Here is a 16719-nt window from a genome sequence, read left to right as displayed (position 1 = left end):
TTGCCAACCATCAAAAGTCACTCAAAGGCTAACAGAAAAGACCCCCTTTTAAATTCATTTTCACTCATCTTTTCTGCTTCTTATTCCTCCTGTTCTTTGTCTTCTTTACTTGAGTTAAGTCTCTTTGGGGTATTGTTCGATTGCTTTCAGTCTTTCCTGGAGTCACAGGGTTCTTCTTCCTTCCTGCTTTCTGAACTCTCTTACTTTGTTCCACCCACCCACATTAGTATTGGTGTAACTTGTGCCAGCAAACTGCACATAAAGTATCAATGTAAGTGTGTGTGTGGGGGGGGGGACAGCAACAGATTGCAAAACAGAGAAAATAACTCTTAAAGCATAATATATTTAAAATGAACTGAGAGTGTATGAGGTCATTTCAGGAAGTCAGGCAGACCAGAAAGAATGGAAGTCTCAGCAGCAGGACAGAGAATATCATATATTTCTACCTGTCTCTAAGGAGCATAAGAGCCCTGCTGAATCACATAAAGGCCCTACCTAGTGCAGCATACTGTTTCTCAGAGTGGCTAAACACATGTCTGTGGAAAGCACAATGTCCATGACTTGAAGCTACTGTGGAAGTTGGAGTCACAGCTGATCTGGAGCAGCAACATTTATTGCTGAATAAGGGAGTTGACACTAAGGAGAGGTCTTATTTTCACCACCTATTGGTTACAATATGATACTCCTAAATTAAAATAGTGCTGGAGAAAAGCAAATACTCTTTCTCCCGAGTTAATGTATGTGTTCATTTAAACAACACGAAAGCACTGTTTGTCTAGCAATCTAGCCTGCAGTTGTTTGTAAGCTATGTTGTTTGCTTTCTCTCCAGACATGTCTGATATTTCTCTCATAAAAGCTATTTTCTCATCCTTTAAATAGTTTCTGCATGAATAAAGCCTCTGAACTCCAGAAACTGTAAGTGATAACTTCAATTTAATTCACCCAGTTTGCAAGGTCTTCTAACAAATAGTTCATAATAAGACAATTTCAGGCGGGATCAGAGGACCCAGGTAAAAAGACAAGCTGTCTTGGGACTATTGCACGATCCCCCAGGACCTATGGGGTTCTCCAGGGGTCTCATACCTTTTCCTGAGAGGAGGTGTCCCATGGTTTGCGTTAAGCATGATCATGGCACTCACAAGAAGGTCATGAGGGCAATAGCCCTCTTCAACTGTTGTCCTCCAGCAACTGGTATTCAAAGGAATGATTCCTCTTATCCTGGTGGCAGTCAATTGATAACATGATTAGTAGCCATTGATAGCTCAGTCCTTCGTGAATTTGTCTTATTCCCCTTTTAAACTGTCTAGATTGGGACCCCTATGAAAGCTTCCAAGCTAATCTTGCTCCATGATCTGAGTAACTAAAGCAGGGATTGGGAACTGGCAGTACTCCGGATGTTACTGGAGTCCAACTCCCACTATCCTGATCATTCGCCATGCTGGCTCTGTCTGATAGGATGAAGAGCCCAGCAACATATGGAAGGCCATAGGTTCCCCATCCCTGAATTAGAGGATTTTGTTGCTATTCTCAATTATAGGTATTTTTGCCTTGTCACCACCAGCAGTGTTGGCTGAAGCTAGGTTTGATGAGAAAAGAGGGATTTCATATAATCAATTATGAGATCACATCATTATCTTAATTTAAGGCTTATTTCAGTCTAATCAAAGGGAGATTTCTAATCAAGCTGCCTCAACTGATAATGGTTTCAGATATGGCCTCACCTCTTCTCATCTATAGCCTACCTTTCATGTCTCTCCAGGGGATTGCTTCTATTAACCTAGTGATTAATGCAGCTTGGCTTGCCTTCTGTTCCCTTGATCATATTGTTACAGCGCAAGCAAAACATCTTAAAGACTGCTGCATGCTGGGACAGCCTTATTAACCAGGTTGATGAGAGGAGAACTTTTTTTAAGGGGCAGGAGAGAACAGTGGGGTGGGTGCTTAGATCCTTGAACAGGTTTTGAGATGTGCAGTGGTATCCTAAGCATGTTTGCTCAGAAGGAAGGCCCACTAGATTCAATAAAAGTGCACAAGATTGCAGCCTAAATGGCTTTGAGTATGTAAATGGTTCTGATTTACTTCATTTGCAGAAACTTATACATCCGTTAGCTTTCTAAATAATCATTTCAGGGACAATATTACTATACAAATATATTTCACAGCTGTTGATGACATCAGTAGCATATAGAAAGAATGATCCCAGTTCTCTGCCTGTCAGTATGCATATATAATACACATACCACCCACATACACAAGAGAGAGGTAATAAAAGGCTTGAGGGAACCAAGTCTTCTAAGTACAAAAAACCCAGACCTTTATAAAATACCCTAAGAGGGGGATTTCCAAATCATTCCAATGAGGACTGAGCATGCTCAGTGGCCATGGAAGGGGAATAGTATGGAGTCTCCTGAACAGGAATACTCTACATTACAAGTTCTTCCTTACAATCAATCAGGAGGGGTATCTGCCTCTACATACTGTTGGTCTCCCTGACTTCTGCCTCACCAGTCCAGTTGTCTATGGAGAAGGCTCTCTCTCTCTCTCTCTCTCTCTATCTCTCTCTCTCTCTCTCTTTCATTCCTGTTATAGAAGAGAACCTCAGTAGATGATCTTCTGATAACTGATCATCAATGCACTTAAACAGTACTACAATGGCCCTAAAATCAATAGCACACTGGGCCTTTCCAATATGTCTGTTTGGTTCCCATCAGCCACCTGGTGATTGCAAAAGTAATTACTCTTTGGAAAGGGGGTGGGCAGGCAGAGATGTCTGCTATGTCATCCTTTGCAATCTGGAAATATGGATTAACTCACTCGGGCTCTGGCAACGCTCCGGGTGAACGTTTCTTAGAAAATTAAAGTTTTGTTTTGTTTAAACAAAAATCAATATTGATTTTGTTTTGCCCTGCTTTAGTTCTGGATTCAGTTCTGCTCGTTTTGCTATATATGCTCAAAGGCCTTGAGTTAAGCATGGAGCGCTGTAGATTTGAATGCCAAGAAAAGGGGGGGGGGAGAACCCATTTCAATCCTCAAATGACAAAACCATTGGTGCAGAAGGCAACTAAACCTTAGCAGCTGCTTTTTGGAACCATGTTCATAGAGTGGATCCAAACAACAAGCTTCAGTACACAATTTACTGCTCTGAGGAATTGCAAAGGAACGGAGAAGTGCATTCAGTTAAATTTGAGGTCTGTTCCTATGCCATATTCATCTTGCAGTGCTTGGGGAATTACACGTGACTCCTGCACAGGGTGGGCAATTATACCACTATTTTGTCCCCAAGGAATCTGCCTCAGAACATCTTCCCATTTGCCACTATTGTACCAAATGGCAATCAGCAAGGCTTCAACAAGGAAGTGGGGGGCAACATCTCCCCATTTTGCTTCAGGCAGGGAAACATGATAGGCTACCCCCAGGGCATAGAGTTTTTCTCAACTAGTAAAAAACTCTAAGAAGAAGGAAAACTCATATCACCAATGGTCATTGTGGGGGAAAAAGAAGTTGAATGTTTAATTTAAAATTAGGTTGGAAACAGTAGATGGTATGTACATTTGCATGTTTTTCTTTTCTTGTTGTAATGGTTGTTCTTGTCATTTCTTGAAAGTGGCATGGTGGAATCATATATTGTCAGCCTTTGGTTGAATTGATCTAGTACGAAATGGTACTCTTCAAGAATACTAACAAAAAAATCTATAATACTATGAGCAAAGTAGCCTGTTAACTGCCCTGCATTGTTTATTTATAGGAATGTAGTTGGATTAATTAAACCATCCGTCTTTCAGACCGTTGGTGCAATGAATGGAAATCACTCTTTCAACATCCTGATTGAATTACCTGCAAAACAATAGACACTACATTTGAAGTACCTAGTTCAACAGGTTTATGATGATTGACTATATCTGCATCACAGAGATAGCACACCTTCACTGACTCAAAAAAAGGTGATTGCCCATCACCCTGAAGCATGTTTATTGAGAGGAAATAGAGCATGCAACTAATCCTCTAGAGACAAATTCCTCTTGAGTCTTCATATTTTATTTAAGATTTATGCCATGCTCTGTTTCACCCATCCAGGAAGTTAGTCATTTCAATTCAGGAGATTTGTGTCCAACACTTTCCCCCCTATTACATTTAAAACTTGTTTAATTTGAAATATTTGTGCAGCCCATGTTCCTTCCTTTTGCTGATTCTCTTTAAAGTTCCATACACCAGGTTAAATGCCAGCTTTGGTAAGGATGGGGAATATATTTGATTCAGTTCACACTGAAAGGCAAATAAACCTAATTTGGACTTTCTGAAACACTATGCAAACAACAACACAGCCATTTTTCAAAATTCACAGTTCTCTGAATTTTGCAGTACCGTTTTTCAGGCACGTAATGTGTGCAAAAATGAACATATTCAAGTATAGTGTGCCTAAAAATGCAGATACTGGAGAAACTACCACACACAGATACATGCAATTAAGAATTCATATTAATAGCTTTGGTATAAATAAACACAATGGAAATTATCCTTAATTAAATAACTAAACAGCATTAAAATATTTTATTGGATTGTATTGTATATGCGGCCACCTGCCTATAGCATAAAATGACGGGACCAGATCACTATTTAGAGACAATAAAAAATGACAAATGAAGATGTTGTCCTTATAAAACTTTATCATTTAAATGGTTCTAATTTCAGAACAGCGGAGCAGTTTAACTGCAATAGTGACTGAAACTGAAGCAACCAGAAATTTGAAAGGCATCTTAATACTGACAAATCAATTGCTATTGCAAGGGGTTTTAAAAAATCAGCACTGATCTAATTACATTGGATTAAAAAAATATGGGGTTTTTTGCTGAATTAATTTTAGCTGCAAAATAAAAATGAGGTTTCCCCACAAAATATTCCACATTTACTACTTTTTACGTTTGTCATTTTAGTGTCCCATATAATATGGGACACTAAAATGACAGAGGTAAAAAGTAGTAAATGTGCAATATTTTGCAAATTGTTCTGCTTTGGATGTACAGTTCCGGGAACAAAGAAAAACAACACTTTAAAAAAACACAAAAAAGCTTGCTACAGCATTCCGACCTTAGTTTCTGCCCTCATCTATTTCCCCTCATGGTATTGCCTGAAGTGAATCTTCTTGAGATGGCCTTCTTGACATGGACTAAGGAAACAATAAAATGTCAGTACATTAGCACTACCTACTTAGGCCCATCACATTAGAAAATAAAGCAGGCTTCCTCAACCTCGGCCCTCCAGATGTTTTTGGCCTACAACTCCTATGATCCCTAGCTAGCAGGACCACTGGTCAGGGATGATGGGAACTGTAGTCTCAAAACATCTGGAGGGCCGAGGTTGAAGAAACCTGAAATAGAGCTTCTGCCTCTGCTCTCCAGTCTCATGACACTAGAACCCAGGGAACTCAATGAAGCCAGATGCTGGGAGATTCAGGGCATACAAAAGAAAGTATTTCTTGATATAGCACCTAGTTAAACTATGGCATTCACCCCTGGATTAAATTCCTGGATTGAGGAGAGTTGGAGAGGATGACATAAGAACATAAAGCACAAGAAGAGACATGCATCCTGTTCTCACAGTCGCCAGCCAGATGCTTGTGGTAAATCATCCGGCAGAACCCAAGCACAAGAGCCTTCTCCCCTCCTGTGGTTTCCAGCAAGAGTTATTCAGAAGTATTGCTGCTTCTAATGGTGCTGACAGAGCATAGCCATCTGGGCTAGGAACCATTCCATGAATTTATCCAATCCTCTTTTAAAGCCATTCAAGTTGGACGGCCCCCGGTCGTCTTGTGGACTATTGACCCGTACACCACTAATCCACTTCCACCAACCAGGTCCTCCCCAGTAAATCACTTAGTCTCAGTCAGGTTCATAAGTTAACAATGAAGATTGTAGTTTCTTGCTAGCACAAATAAACATTAAATACATTCAAAACACTATTACCCTTAACCCTCTTAGTCTTATTTTATTCTGTCTACCTCCCCTCACACAAGAACCAACTGCACTAACTGTCTCTCTATTTCCATCTGTCTGCCAACTGCTTTCCCAACTGCCTCTTGCCAACCAACCAACAAACTAACTAAACCTCGGGCCAAGCCCTTTTATAGACAGGTAGGCTCCACCTCTGGCTTTTCTATTGGTCTGCCTATTAACTCTTTCTCTCCCCCTGTACAGACATTTTCAAAAGAATGGGCAAATGCCACAGTGGCCATCCCTGCCTCCTGTGGGAGTGAGTTCCATAGTTAAACAATGCACTGTGTGAATAAACACTTTCTTTTATCTGCCCTACAAAATACCCTCCAACTTCATGGTTCTCTAATTCTATGCAGTTGTGCAAATGAATGGGTGCAGATCGCAAATTTGCCCCATGCATTTCATTGTATATTGCTTTCAGCCATTCCAAGCGCCTGAGGTTCATGAATTTAAATAAGAAATAAACAATAAATAAGATGGCCCCTGGTGGGTCTGCTGCAGTGGGCTGGCTGACTATTTGTTCATACAAATAGCCAGCACTACTGATGATTGGCATGGACAGCTTTGCTGTGAGCTAATTGCGACTTTGTATATGCAGTAGCCCATTTTGCATGCGGTTCTTGATGCAGCAAGGAGGATTGCCTCTGGAACATGTGCAGCTCTCTTCCTGAACCAAGAACTAACGGACTCCTGAAAGGTCAGAGTCACACTGAATGTGATTCCACTGCCAAAAGGTCGCCAAAGTTTCATTATAGTTTCCACAAACTCTGGGCAAGGCATACGCAGTCGCACATTAGAATAGCAGTACAGAAATTAAGATCAAGCTCCCATTACAATTTATTTTATTCTGCTTTCATTTAACAGTAGCAGATGTGCAAATGTTTGTTTACTCAGTTCTTGATAGTAGGCATTTGCTAGGGGAAGCATGAAATTAATTTCTGCCCTAGTATTAAAAAATCATTTCCTTGATTTAAATGTGTCTTTGATAAAAGGAAGAGTCTCATAAAATGCTTAAGCTGATGAGGCAATGCAAAAAAGAGAGAGAAAAGAAACAATATTTGCTGTTTTAGGATTGCTATTTCTATTTGCTTACATTGCAGAGGCCGGGTTTTTTTCTGAGAGAGAGAGAGAGAGAGAGCAAATAATTATTTTGTACAATTGCCCATGCAAACACTTCCTGTGTGGATGTGTTGAGAGCAGTATGGAGAAAGTTGTTTGTTAAACTGCAAGGGGAAATTATATTTACTGGTAGGGGAGAAAACACACACATAAACTACAACTCTTTTTGGCATCTGTCATTTACTTAAAAAATGATCACAGGAAGATGATTTGCACCAAGCCAGACCAGGTCCATTTTCCTCAGTATCATCTACACTGACTGGCAACAGCTCTCCAGTGTTTCAAATAGCCTCCCAGCTCTACCTGTAGACACCAGTTATTGAACCTGGGACCTTCTGCAGGTAAAGGAGATGCTCTACCATTGAGTTATGGCCCTTCCCATTCTTTGGCCTCCAACAAGACATGGAGGGCCAGTGGTCTAACTTCATATAAATTTGTTTACTATGTTCCTATGAAAGAAGCAAGCCAGCAGTAAATCACACTGCACAAGTTAACTCTTTATTAGCACAGCAACTCATCTCTGGCAGGTCTTGCCCCCATGAAGCAGTTGCTGAGACTGAAGGTTCCCACCTTCCCACAGCTCCCTAAGTCCCTTCCAGGGTTTTCCCCAAGCAATCTGAGACTGTGCCTGTGTGAAGCTAACTTCCTCATGCCTCTCCTGGTTCTAGGAGACTAAGGGGGAGGAAAGCTTGTCACAGCAGGAAGGAGAGACACCCGTGTAAGGAGGGGGTCACTTTCCCGAGTCCTCCATCATAGCTACTGATCAATCACATGCAGGCGCCAGATGGGTTACTAGGCTTCTTCTCTGGCACCAGCTACAGAACATCAAACATCAAGTCTAAACATGGCATGTTCTCTCCCTCCCCTGGCAGGTTAACTCAAAGATTTATAAGGTCTGGGGAATGCTGGCAACCAGCCAGCCCCATCACATGCTCCCACTTTGGGGACTAATTGTGACAACCTGCCTGAGGGTCCCCACCAAGCGATACTTGCTCACTGGATCACTACTTCATGACAAGCCGTACCTTTTCACCAGCCACACTCATCTCTGCCTTTTCAGCTTCCACCACCTCTTCCTCCCAGTCTTCTCCCTCTGATCACTCATCATTGTCCTACCAACAATCCCCTGACTCTGAGCCTTCTTCCCTTGTGGGTTTCCCAGCTGGTTCCTCACATCATTCCTCTGCACCCAGCCAGTCCGTGGGATGCGATCTGTGTTTGAATGCAAAAGATCAATTGACTAAACTATCCATTTGATTATTTAAAAATCGTTCCGGCACAAATTAACAATATCCCAAAATGCACTTTTTTATGTGAAAGCATCTTTAATCTAGAATGCAATGCCACATATTCTCTAATAACCGAGGAAGTTGGAACATCCATGCTTTGCTGCTTCTCCAAACAGCCGTTTTTTAGTCTCCAGAAGCCAAAACTTTGCTTCCCTTTGCAACATTGAATATACTCAGTGCCCGACAGTGGCAACTTTTCATACTAAGGACAGCAATTCCTATTACCGACAGCAGCAGGTTGTCAATCCCTGCTAAAGGTTTGCAGTGCAATTACCAGCAGCGCCTTTTTTTCTAAATCCCACTCACAGGAGCTGGCAGATGGTTCCCAAAACCAAATTCTTTTCTCAGCCTTTTCACCCTCACTGATGGTTTCCCAGGGGATTGCTCATTGGGCTATAGTGCATCAAATAGCCTTTCAAGGTTGACCCCTGGCCTGTGGGTTGTGAGTATGTGTGCTCCACGCCTGGGCCACATTCACACTACACATTTAAAATCCTCTGATACCATGTTAAACATCCTTTCCCGTAGGGTTGCGGGTGGCGCTGTGGGTTAAACCACAGAGCCTAGGACTTGCCAATCAGAAGGTCGGCGGTTCAAATCCCCACAACAGGGTGAGCTCCTGTTGCTCTGTCCCTGTTCCTGCCAACCTAGCAATTCAAAAGCACATCAAAGTGCAAGTAGATAAATAGGTACCGCTCCAGCGGGAAGGTAAACGGCCTTTCTGTGCGCTGCTCTGGTTCGCCAGAAGCAGCTTAGACATGCTGGCCACATGACCCGGAAGCTGGATGCCGGCTCCCTCGGCCAATAAAGCGAGAGGAGCGCCGCAACCCCAGAGTCGGTCACGACTGGACCTAATGGTCAGAGGTCCTTTACTTTATTCTTTTCCCACAGCTGCAATTTTCAGAGTGGTTTAACAATCAATCCTTCTTCACATCTAACATCACATAAGGCATATGTGGGTCTGCTGACCAGCTGATCGAGTCACCTGATACTCCAAAAGCCTCATGAAACTCACCTAAAATAGTGTGTAGTGTGCAAAGATTTCAAGTTCTCCTGAACTCTTCCTCAGGGCTGAATGTTATGCAAAACAACTAGGAACCGACACGTATGTTTGTGCATTATCGCTTCCATTACAGCTTCATTTCACTTTCATATAAAATTTATAGCCAATTTATTTGCTTAATTTCTGAAGGGAAAGTGGTATTAAATCATCAATCAAAGGAATGTTCAATCAGAGTCAGGCTCCATAAATGTGCTTCCCTGCAAATCTATAGATTATAACTAATCTGCTGTATAAATTAATGAAAATGATGTATGTGATTAGTTGTCAACTGGAAACGATATCTGGTGAATGGGAACATTGTAAAATGGGCTCATTTTAAATAACAGATGATCTTTCTGTTTGCAAATCCTTTCATCTTAATGCTTCATGATTCCCTGAAACTCCTGTGGAGAAGAGAATTTAAAATAAGAGATGGAGTCTGCACCCCTTCTGCACACAAAAATATAACTTCTTTATTTTATTTGTCTATTGGGGGGGGGACCCATTTAAAGTCCCCAAGCCTATTCTGAAAGTACGTGCTCCATGTTGCGTTCTGGATGACATTGGGTGTACACGGTCCAGTTGCATTTGCAAAAATTAGTATACATGTTTCATGGAGCTGTCAGTGTTTGGCTTAAGCATTTTGTGTTTTATGCTAGGCTGAAGTACAAATTGCATTCACTTAGATCTTTTACTGCACTGCTTAGTTAGGTCAGGGATGGGCCAAATCAAAAACTGGCCACCTGCTCCATGGGCCACATTTAAAGGGTGGGTGACCCTGACCCTCTGTCCATCACCACATGACTTGTGACATCAGGTGGATCAGAGCCTGTGAAAAATGGTAGAGCTTGCCTTCAGTAATGAATTTAAACATTACATGAGACATTCAGGAGTCAACCTGATTACCTGCCTTGGCTAGACCTGGAATACTGTGTCCCGTTCTGGGAACCACAATTTTAGAAGGGTATTGACAAACTGGAATGTGTGCAAAGAAGGCCAACCAAGATGATCAAAAGGTCTGGAAATCAAGACTTATGAGGAACGGTTGAAGGAGCTGGGCATGTTTAGCCTGAAAAAGAGGTTACTAAGGAGACTAAGAGGAGACTATAAGATAGCCACCTTCAAATATATAAAAGGCGGCCACAGGGAAGATGGAGCAAGCTTGTTTTCTCCTGCTCTTGAAGTTAGAACCCAAACCAGTGACTTAAAGTTACAAGAAATGAGATTCTTACTAAACACCAGGAAGAACTTTCTGACAGTAGGAGCTGTTCGACAGTGGAAAAGACTCCCTCAGGAGATTGTGGACTCTGCTTCCTTGGAGGTTTTTAAGCAGAGGTTGGATGGTCATCTGTCATGGATGCTTTAGTTGAGATTATTGCATTGCAGAAGGTTGGACTAGATGGTCCTTGGGGTTCCTCCCAATTCTACAATTCTGTGATTCTACACTTGGGCAGCCAGGTTGGCATTTTTAACTTTAAATTGTATTGGGTTTTGACTCCACTTGGGTTGCATTCACATGGCAAATTATTCCATTTTCATGACATTTCCCTAACTGTTCGTTTCCAAATTATATCTGAGCTTTCAACACGAAAACAATGTACAAAAAGTCATTACATTATTGAATGTAGCTTGCAAAAATATGTATTCAAAAATCACAGTTTCAGAGAAATGTGCACAAAATGTGTATTAATTTTGTTTTCCGGGGTGTGTGTTTTTATCATGCACTGATGAACTGAAGATTAAAAATAACAAGAAACTAAAATTAGCCAATTCACCAATAACTGACATCCCATAAAGCCACTCAACTATTTGTTCATTAGAAAAGCCTCCTGAATTATGGGATTCCATAGCAACGGCACGTCTACTTTCCACAGACCGACCAAGTACAAAGCATCCTTGAAAGAAAGACTCATTCAAGAGTGTACTTAAATATCAAGAACTTTTAAAGGTGTCTGAGCTTCACATATTACTTTGACCTGGAGGAGCTGACATTCATTTTGTTCTCTGGATTCTACCAAGTCAGCATATTTTGCAGTTTCCTTCGAGGCATGTGCGAGTAACCTCAGCACTATTGAAATCACTTAACCAAAGCACAGGGAGTTGTTAGATGAGCAAAAGCAAAACACTGTGATTTCAGGTAAACTGAGGTAACAAGCAAGGAAACACGCTTGAGATGAATTTCCAGGAGGCATGAGTCTAGCAGCTTAGTTGCAGAAGTTCTTTTCGTTTCCATTTGTTCTATGACACTTTCCCCCATTTTGTGACGATTTGGCTTGGCTTTTAATAAAGACATTGCCCAGCTGTGGATGCTGGAGTTTTGCTCTTTCTTATGAACCAAAAACTTTGCTTGAACTCAGATACAGATGCAATGTAAGAAGCTGAAGTTAAGTTGGGGCAAAGTACATCAGACTGTCTCTATTTTAGAGCAGGACTACTGCTTATGCCGGGGACGTGGATGGCGCTGTGGGTTAAACCACAGAGCCTAGGGCTTGCCGATCAGAAGGTCGGCGGTTCGAATCCCCGCAACGGGGTGAGCTCCCATTGCTCGGTCCCTGCTCCTGCCAACCTAGCAGTTCGAAAGCACGTCAAGTTTTGCTTCTATACAAGACTCTGGCATGATGGGAAGTTTTGCTTCTGCACATGATTCTGCACAAACCGTTCTAAGCTAAAACATTCCTAGAATGTTCAGTTCACATTGAGTTCATGACAACATTGTACCCTGACCTGTTCTTAATGCATAGTTGACCACATCTACGGAACGTGATTGTTATGTTCTTTTAAGTCTCACTATATCAATCACTAGTAATTGTTTAAGTCTTGCTATATCAATCACTAGTTATAGTTTAATAAGGAGGTTTTCGTGCCTGTCTAGTTCTGTGTTCCCTTTCCCACCCTTTATTGATGATTGATGCCTATATGCAACCTTTGCTTTGTACTTGTGTTAACCAATCAGCAATAAGCACATATGTGGCAATGCTGTAATATTCAATAAAAGGGACTCCCCGAGACATGCTCGGGAGATGCCTCCCATATGACACTTGCTACTCGTCTGTCGTTTATTTCAACCCAACGCTTATGCCAGGTTGCCGGGTCATGTGGCTGAGCTGAATGGGCTTAGGATCCAGCCTAAGTCCCCCTTTTCTGGCCTCCACTGCCACACCAACAGAAAAACCCCTTTTCAGGGCTTGACACATCTCAGACTCAGCTTAGAAGACTGTTTCCCAGCTGAGCCAGGACAGGCGAAATGTTCCAGCATATCTCCAGCAGGGCCAAGAACAGCAAGTTACACTGGAGTAGCAGGAACCTTTCAGATGAGCTGGAGATCCCAACCCATCTTGGAGGATCTTGCTGTGGGATCGCTCTCCCAGAAAACATGACTCAGGGCAACTCTTATGCATGCACCCTCAAATCACTGGGCTGGCATTTTGTTTCTTTGTTTAGCTCTTCAGTTGTTTAATTCCTATAATGCTATTAAGAGACACATCACCCCCAACAGATCCCAACATTAATTCCTATTTGCCACTTTGGTGCATTTCTAATTTATTATTACATGTTGGTGCCAGGCATACCTCAAGGGGAAAGTCATTTCAGCATCGAGGTACCACTATATTATGTTGCCTTGTACTGAGGTATACCATTGATCCATCAAGTCCAGTCCTCTCACCTCTAGTTCCTGGTGGCTCTTTGGGGCCTGCAGTCTAAGGCAGGATAGCCAATGTGGGGCTCTCCAGATGTTGATGAACTACAACCTCTATAACCCTTGACCCTTGGCTATGCTGGCTGGTGGTGGTGGGAATTGTAGTTCAGTAAAAATATTGGTTATTCCTGTACTAAAGCTTGATACCTAGCATTCTTTTAACAGGTGTTAAAGATGGAATCTGGAATTATCTGTACACAGTGTCAGCACTCTTATTACTGAGTTATGGCTTTTCCCTCAGGCAACTTCCCCAGATGACTGGCAACCTATGACAAATGGAAAGGAACAGCTAAGTGAAACCTGCTGTCGACCGCTAAGAATTTATGCAACGTTTTTTTTTAACCATAGGGGAAACCACATAGCACCACACCCATTAAAATTCCCCCTTTTTTAAAAAAATGTTTTATTAATTAATTACACAAATAAGCCAAGCAAGTCTTACTTTATGGGATCATTTATTCATGCTTCGAGTGTGTTATGAGGTTAACTGCACAAGGGATGTTTTACGGGTTTATAAAATGCTTCTTGTTAGGTCTTATTGCTTTTTGATTTCACATTTATTTATTTGTAACAGGCTTTGCACTGAAGGCACTTCTGTTGTTCCGCTGGGGATTTTCTGCATGATTTATTTATTTATTTATTTATTTTAAAAAAACCCTCCCCCCTTTACTACAAGAGGTCTGGCCATATGTGGTGCACATATACTTTATTCTGCCTCTAAGTAATAATATCCCTCTTTTAAAAATGACATGAGAAGCACCTGCTTCAACAGGCCCACGGTCTATCTAGTCCAGCTCCCTGTTCTCACAGAGGGTCAGCAAGTGGCCTGTGGGGAACCTGCAAGCAGGAGCTGAGCACACTCACTTCCTGTGTTTTCCAGCAACTGGTCTTCAGAAGCATTACTGCCTCCAGCCATGGAGACAGAGCATAGTCTTCATGGCTAGTACCCACTGAGAGCTTTATCCCCCATGAATTTAACCAATCCTCTTTTAAAGCCATCCAAGGGGTTAGATAGCTTCATGCAGGTGGTAGTTCAAAGTTGCAGTGGAGACTAGATCCCAAATGTGCCCCCATTATTTCCTCCTAACTCACTCTGCTAGCCTTCAACCTCGGAAGAGCCGAGCTCTTTCCCCCCCTTTTTTGGGGGGTAGGGTCCAGGGACCCCATGCCCCAAAAGCACAGAGCTGAAGAGCAGAGCACAGTACAGCGTACCTCCATTGGTGGGCTCCTTCTCCTCCTGCTGCCACGGAGAGGAAGGTGTGTCAAACCAACCTCTTTAGTGGTGGCACCAAGACAATGGCGGAGGATCAGCCACTGACCATTGAGCCACGTGTCCACCACATTCAGATTTGTCCCTGGCTTCTCCCAACTTCACATGCAGGACGTTGCCTCCCCCTCTCCCTCCCGGTCACCTTCACAAGCTGGTGCATATGGTGTTGAATTTGGCTTAGAACCATTCAAATCCCCTCATCCACCAATGGTTTCTTGGATCCAACCTCACAATTCCACACTAGACCATGGGTTTTCCTCGTGGGGAAGCAGCAGAGGTGTGGGTGAGCCCAGAGTGAAAGTGGTTCTCCATGGTTTCAGGCAAAGGACGTACCCAGAGATGCTGGGGATTAGACCTGTGACATTCTATGTGCAAAACAGATGATCTACCACTTAAACATGGTCCTTCCCATCTTCATTGTCCTCCTGGCAGGAGCTCCCATAGTCAGGTGAATGGCACTGTGAGATACTCAGCTTGCCAAAACCAACGAGAATATGAAGCAGAACTATAGGCAGAAAATGAGGCTCTGGGTGCCAAATCACCTGGATAGGGACCCACTGGCAAGTTTTCCTGTGCAAGTTTCTTTGGAGTTAATGAGAGGTGTGCAACTGCATTCTCCTCCAGCTCTCATTTGTTTCAATAATCCTCATGCAGGAAAATTTACCAATGGATTCTGCCACTGCAAAATCCATCCCCAACTCACTGGTTACTTTTTTCTGTTCTTTTGCTTTTATTTTTAGTGTGTATAACAAAAAATGTCAATATTTTCAAAACTGTGGGAGACAGCAGAAATATTACAGGGGGGGTTATATAGCAGTAGACAAATAGTCTGGGTTTTGTTTTTTAAAGAGGATGCTGTAGGCCAACATTCCCCTCAGATGCAACTCCAACCACAAAGTGACATAGACCATGTGGTCACTCTCAGGATACGTCGGCACCAGAGTTTTTGCTGAGTCCAGTTTGGAGCTTTCTGAGAGAATTCCCTGAAATGGAAAGCTAACTGCTTTACCTCTATCCCATTTGTGGGGGGCCAAGCCCTCCCTGGCATACTATTCCTTGTGCAGTTCATGCAAAAGTAAAACTACAGGGTAGTCCTTCCAGGACATTGTCCCAAATCATCATCTGTACAATGTCCCCAAATTTCATCCAGTTACAACTTATTATTTGCCTTCTAGAAGCATCAAACTATCTGAGGCATAAAGTGATCCCAGAATGCATTGAATTTTGCCATTGAGGTGTGTTTTACTACCTTTAATAATGGCAAAGATGGTAAACATCCCCATTGTTTGTTCATAGACAAATGGTCTGAGAAAGGTCAAGAAGTGTGTGGGATACCAAGTGTTTGTCAAAAACCAGCAGAATGCCGTGGCGAGACTCCTTACGGGGTCCTTGCCATGGGATCACATTCACCCGGTGCTATACTAGCTGCACTGGCTCCCGGTGGAGTACAGGATCAGGTTTAAGGTGCTGGTTTTAACCTTTAAAGCCCTATACGGCCTAGGACCCTCATACCTACGGGACCGCCTCTCCTGGTATGTCCCATGGAGGACCTTACGGTCTTCAAATAAAGACATCTTGGAGATCCCAGGCCACAGGCAGGTTAGGCTGGCCTCAACCAGAGTCAGGGCTTTTTCTGCTGTGGCCCCAATCTGGTGGAACGCTCTGTCACAAGAGACTAGGGCCCTGCGGGACTTGACATCTTTCCACAGGGCCTGCAAGACAGAGCTGTTCCATCAGGCCTTTGGCTAAGGAACAGTCTGACCCCCTCTCTCCTTCTGTAATACTCATAGAATGCTAGCCCAATGGTTGGCATTAATTTGATTCTGAATTGATTTTAGAATGTATTCTAATTAATTGATTGTGATTTTATGTAAATTGTGCTATTTTTACTGTTGTTAGCTGCTCTGAGACCGGCTTTGGCTGGGGAGGGCAGGATATAAATAAATAATTATTATTATTATTATTATTATTATTATTATTATTATTATTATTATTGCTGCAGGGGGTGGACTAGATGACCCTTGGGTACCTTCCAACTCTAAGATTCTGTGATTCCAGTGAAAAGTTCCTAAAGGCTATAGGGTTTGGACATTATAATGAATTGTTCAGAAAAGCGTTGGAATCTCTATTTTTGATGGTTAATGATAATAAACCATTTAAGTCAGTTGTTCTCCCAGCTGCAGATATCAGACTTTATCTGTCCTGGTCTCTTACATGCTCATTGCATAACCCACCAGAAAGGAACCAAATATATGCAAGCCATTTTCCTGATAAACAAAAGCAAAGATGTATGAAGTATGCAGGTAAACACT

At 42.4% G+C, this 16719-nt stretch overlaps 1 long non-coding RNA gene across 1 annotated transcript; it reads right to left on the bottom strand.

Annotated features, from left to right (window-relative positions):
• Positions 1-3471: 3471 nt before the first annotated feature.
• LOC128413454 (uncharacterized) lies at positions 3472-6216 on the bottom strand. The gene is made up of 3 exons (XR_008330354.1): positions 6027-6216; positions 5086-5164; positions 3472-3834 (listed from the first exon to the last, which is right to left on the bottom strand). It is a non-coding gene; the product is annotated as an uncharacterized LOC128413454 (long non-coding RNA).
• Between the last annotated feature and the right edge of the window lie 10503 nt (positions 6217-16719).

Source organism: Podarcis raffonei, chromosome 5 (assembly GCF_027172205.1).
Source record: "Podarcis raffonei isolate rPodRaf1 chromosome 5, rPodRaf1.pri, whole genome shotgun sequence".
Lineage (NCBI taxonomy): Eukaryota > Metazoa > Chordata > Lepidosauria > Squamata > Lacertidae > Podarcis > Podarcis raffonei.
The sequence above is the reverse complement of the archived record's forward strand: the minus strand, read 5'-3'. Positions and strand labels throughout refer to the sequence as shown.